Consider the following 6,074-nt stretch of genomic DNA (forward strand, 5'->3'; position numbering starts at 1 on the left):
TGAAGAAAAATCTAAATTTTCTCTAATTATTCAAAAACTACTTTAACAATTGCTGAAATATGAATATAGTTTTCTACTAAATAATGATACAAAGACATGGAGAGGAGCAAAGTGGTTCAACAGCCCATAAATACATAGATAACGGTGAATTCTAAGTTGATGCTACATGTTAGCATCGGGCTAATGCTAACGGTTAGCTAGCGCTTGCTACAACTGCCGTTTTTTCACTTCTACTGAACAATCTGTTGCGACAAAATATCCATATGGGCCCGATTTACATTTGACTTTATGTGTGATAAATAAGTTGATATTCCACAAGAAAATGGCTAAAAAGAGTGGGAAATTGTGTTTCTCTAAAGATTCTAGTATTTTCCCCCTCGGCGAAGCCACGCCCCCTTCTATGATGAGATGCCGTCTGTATCTATCTCGTCATAGAAGGGGGCGTGGCTTCGCCGAGGGGGAAATGGAATCTTTAGAGAAACACAATTTTCACTCTTTATCGGCTTGTTGCACAATGTGGCTACGCTAGTTCCTCTGAGCTGAAGCTGTGGGCGCTAGTACTTCCTGTTCGTATTCATTTCCATTAAGATTAGCTCAGACGAGTGAGTTTCTGGTAGAAATATTTCCATATAGGAGACGTTTATGTTTGTGAGGATCAGAGAGTTTGTCTTGAAACTAAAGGCTAATTTAACCTCTTAACTCCCGCCTGAACCGAGAGGATCTTTTTCCTCACGTCATCAGATTTTTTTTATCCATAATTTTTTTGTTGGGTATTCAACTCATTTTTGTAACTTTTTTTTTTCACTTTTTTTTTTTTTTGTCGTCAATTTTTTATCACATTTTTATAAATTTTTTTGTCAAATGTTTGTTTTTTTGTCAAATTTTTATCACATTTTTGTGGGGGTTTTTTGGTCACATTTGATCACATTTTTGTCATTTTCTTGTAATTTTTTGGTCACATTTTTGTCATTTTTTGTCATTTTTTGTCACATTTTTGTCATTTCTGTCACATTTTTTTTCTTCATTTTTTTGTCAATTTTTTATCACATTTTTGTTACATTTTTGTAATTTTTTGTAATTTTTTTTGTAATTTTTTTGTCCATTTTTTATCACATTTTTGTAATTTTCTTGTCATTTTTTCACATTTTTGTCATTTTTTTGGTCATATTTTTCGTCAATTTTTTGTCAAATTTTGTCCATTTTTTGTCATTTTTTCGTCAATTTCTTGTGACATTTTTGCCACTTTTTCATCCATTTTTCGTCACTTTTTTGTCAATGTTTTCTCACTTTTTTGTCACATTTCCATCATTGTTTTCGTCTCAGTTTTGTCGCTATTTTCACAGCTTTTTCCCAGAAGCTTTTGGACTGGGGTAAAGCCAAACTGGAGAAAATGTGCTCGGTTCAGGTGGGAGTTAAGGGGTTAATGCATTACACAACTTGAAATAGTGCCTTTTTATATATATATATTTTTTATAGCATGTTAGCCTTTAGCTTCAAGACAAACTATCAATCCTTCATGATCACAGGCGTCTCTGATCTGAACTTGTTCATCATGATTTGAAAACACAGTAAATGATCATCTACCGGGAACTCACCGCCCACAACGTAATCTTTAGAAAATATGATTATTATTCCAGGAAAAGAATACAGACAGGAAGTCCAGGCACTCACACCTTCAGGTCAGAGGAACTAGCATAGCCACACCGTGCAACAAGCCAATTGCCATTTTCTGGTGGAATATGAACTTATTTATCACATAAATAAAGTCAAGTGTAAATCAGGCCCATTTGGATATTTTCTCACAGCAGATTGTTCAGTAGAAGTGAAAAAACGGCAGTTGTAGCAAGCGCTAGCTAACCGTTAGCATTAGCCCAATGCTAACATGTAGCATCAAGTTAGCATTCTCCGTTATTCATGTATTTATGGGCTGTTGAACCACTTTGCTCCTCTCCATGTCTTTGTATCATTATTTAGTAGAAACTATGTTCATATTTCAGCATTTGTTACAGTAGTTTTTGAATAATTAGAGTAAATTTACATTTTTTCAAAATTGTTTTCCCCCTTAACTGTTTTTAAAAATGACCATATATGGGCGATTCCAGAGATGCCGTCTGTATCTATTGGCCGCTGTTGTTGGACCACTAACTGCCACGCTGTTACTGTGTCATGAAATCACACACACAACCTCTATTCCAAATCCTCCACAAATATCCCATGACACTCAGATCGCACATAATTACATTTTTGCCTTTTTAGCCTCAGCTCTTTAGTGCTTCATCATGCCGCCAATTTGAAAGCAATATCCCGCCGCCTCTCGTAATGTGGCACACGACCAGAAAGACGGGCTGATTTACATAAAACTTTAATTTCCATAATCTTATCAGATGCTTCTAGCTACGGCGTAATTGACTTTTCTCCATGTTTTTGTCAGTGTTTTCCTTGGTTTCATTGTCTAAGCAGGCTGGCGCGGTGCCTCCGATCCGAGCGCGTTTCTAATAGCAGAGGAAGTGCTGTACTTCTCCAGGCTTTCTGAATCTTAAGATTTAGCTTCCCGCCGGCGCACTGTTAGAAATTAAAAGTACTGACAATTTGTCCGTAGCCTATTCACTGGAATTTCCTAATGACCTCCCAAGACACTCATTGTCCTCACAAACAGCCTAACCTCTTCCTCTAAGTAGTTTTTTCCAATTTGCAGCCTTTTAAAGCTGTACGTTTGGATCCGAGTATATTATGAGAATGTCTTTTTGCGCAAGGTATATTTCTACAGCAACAAGAAGTGATCAGTTTCTCTAATGAGTTCTCGTTTGTTCACTTCAGCCTTTGGTAACCCTGAGCTGAAAGGCTGGTGGATTGAGGTGTCCCAGGTGATGGCGGCGTTTGTAATGAGTGGAACAGGTCCACGCTCTGAATCGAGTGTGCAGAATTATTATGCAGGTACATGGTCGGGTTTTCTCTTTTCTCACATGAGAAATGTCTCTGAGCACTGACGTTGTACTTGTGGACACTTCAGGCGGGTTACAGCTGTTGGTAATGGCAGCACTGGAAGATAATAGATTCCTGACGCTTCATGCTTGATTTTTAAAAACTTTTAACCCCTGACTGAACTGAGCACATTATCTCCAGTTTGGCTTTACCCAAATCTAAAAGCTTCTTGAAAAGAGTTTCAAAATAGCAAAAAAAATGAGACAAAAATGAGAAGAAAAATGCAAAAAGTGACAAAAATGTGACAAACGTATTTAATCCTTTATAGGGCACTCACTGAAATGCTTTGAAATACATCATTTCAATTTAGGAGTGTTATTGGGGGACATAACACAAGTGTATTTCTGTTGTAACATTTTTTTTTTTAAGTTTTCATTATCATGCAGAAAATCATTGTGAGCGAAGTTACCATATTTGGTTCCTTGCCCTAAACTGGTAAAAAAACAAAAACAAAGTTAACTATACTTAGTTCATTGCCCTGTAAGGGGTTAAAAAAATACAAAGGTTTATGTATAAAATACTGTCAGGACGGGGTCAGTCGCCTCCAATATTGTTTGCCTAAAAAGTTTACTAAAAATAACCTTTGGCAACATAGAAACATAGTCCGATGGTTTATGGGTTCTTTTGTCAAGGAAGTATGAATAGGTGCAACGGGCATGTCCAAATATGGACAAAACAAATGAACTTTGGGTTAAAGTGAACTGGGCGTATGATCAAATATGGTGCCTGCCTTTTTCATGCTGTAATTTCACTCATTTCACTACATCCTCCAAAACCAACACATATATCACCACTTAGCACAATTATTCACCAATAAAATGTGTGAGTTTCATCAACTTACCATGGTTAGTTTTTAAGTTATGTAAAGAAATGTACCATGAGTTTAGCAAGACTTCGGTCTCTGCTGGTTGGTCAAATACCTCAGAGGTGGGATCTGTAATGTAGGGTGATCTCTTCTGATTGACTGTCATGCTTCTTTACCTTACTGATGTGCAGCAGGGGGGCCATACGTAAAGTGTGCAGAAATGACCAAAAATAGTCACATGCACTATAAAGGGTTAAAACGCTATTATTAAAAAAGCTAAAAAAAAAAATTACAACACGGCAACAATGCGAGGATAAAGATCCAATGATCTTCAGTTTTGGAGGTCTTCGCTTTCAAATGAGGCTATACACTGGCCTAAAGGCTGTAACTTTTTAAATTTGGAGAAGATGTACTTGGTTAAAGGAATAGGCCACCGTTTTTACATACTGAGATATGTTCTTACCTAACCTTAGTCGAGTTAATATATACCCGTCTGGTCTTTGTCCGTGCGCTCTGTCACGCAAACGGAGCACATACGCAGCCTCTCCCACATGTCATATAGCTCCAAAAAAGCTCACGATAGAAGCTACCAAGCTCTTCCACGTGTTCCCTATTTAAATAAAGTTACGTGAAGTGTTGACGGAAGTGAGCGGGGGAAGTCTTTAGGAGTTACTGCGCGGACGTTTTGTTCCTCGTATCATTACACCTCTTTTTATAGTACCCATTTTTATCTGCTTATAAAATCGACATGCTACATTTCTGTGTAAATATACTTCGCATGAAAACACTTCACGTGACTTTATTTAAATATGGAACACGTGGAAGAGCTTGGTAGCTTCTATCGTGAGCTTTTTTGGAGCTATATGACATGTGGGAGAGGCTGCGTATGTGCTCCGTTTGCGTGACAGAGCGCACGGACAAAGACCAGACGGGAATATATTAACTCGACTAAGGTTAGGTAAGAACATATCTCAGTATGTAAAAACGGTGGCCTATTCCTTTAAGGCGAGGTTAAGAGGTCTTTGCGTCTTTTTCTGCCATTTCACTTCTAACAACCCTGTTGGCTATTGGCAACAAAACGTTTTGATGGTTCTGTGGTCCTGTGGTCTCGTCCCAGTACTTTTTATTCATTTCAAAATTGCTGCATCCCTCTGACCAACTTTGAGCTTTGAGATGTCTTTTCCTGACCATTTTGGGTGAGGGAAAATATCAAAATAGCACTTGATTCAAATTCGTGGACGTGCTTTGACCACACTTCCTCTCATGCAAACATCGCCATCACCTGGGACAATTCAATCCGACAGCCTTTCAGTTTGACACAGTCTGGAGTTTGAGAATGTGGAGAAAAAACAACAACGATATGGTAGAAAAGAAACTCACTTGTGCATGCCCGGGATAGACTGACAGAACTGTTACTGTCAGTCTACACCCATGACATCTCTGTCAAAAGTCAATCTTCCATCATGCCCTACATTCACACTGGGCGAGGTGGTGAAGTGTCTTTCCCATGATCACAACGGAAGTTTGTTTCCAGATTTGACCAACCAAAGCAGGGATTCTGTTACGACTGTTCTCACCTGAGCCGCTGTGGAGTCGACAAACACTCAATGTAGACGCAAATTTGTACCGTTCTACGTTTGTGAAACAGACACATTTAGGAACTGTTCACTCTTCTTCTTTAGTTGGTCATTTTTAATCTATGACGGAAATAGGTTGAGTTCACATGACATCACAACATTCTTTCAACAACTGTTCCTCTGAGATTATGACATCTTTAAATTCTATTGGCATGTTTCTTTCTCGCTGTAGTTATGAACCATTTTGCATCATGTGGTCCTTTCACATTGTTGAAAGTGTTGACTTGTTAGTCCGTATGCACGATTTATGTTGTATTTGTTTACCAATGCACAACCAAAATTATGTTAAGTCTCTGTGTATAAACGAAAAGATTTCACATTTTCAGCTCTTCAAATTCAATGACATCCTTATTTAACGTTGTTTTTGTGTCAGCGATTATGTAAGGGATAATGCACGACGCGCATTGTTTCTATTGAACAATCTGCTGTGATAAATTATCAATATGGGCCGGATTTAGACTTTATATATGTGCGGTGTGGTAAATAAGTTTATATCCCACCAGAAAATGGCTAAAAAGAGTGGAAAATTGTGTTTCTCTAAAGATTCTGTTTTCCCCCTCCACGCCCCCTTCTATCACGAGATGCCGTCTGTATCTATTACACTTGTTAACGGACACCCTCCAGCCAATCAGTAAGGGTTTTTGTTTCGC

The sequence above is a fragment of the Gobius niger genome (genome assembly GCF_951799975.1).
Source record: "Gobius niger genome assembly, chromosome: 10".
Classification (NCBI taxonomy): Eukaryota; Metazoa; Chordata; class Actinopteri; order Gobiiformes; family Gobiidae; genus Gobius; species Gobius niger.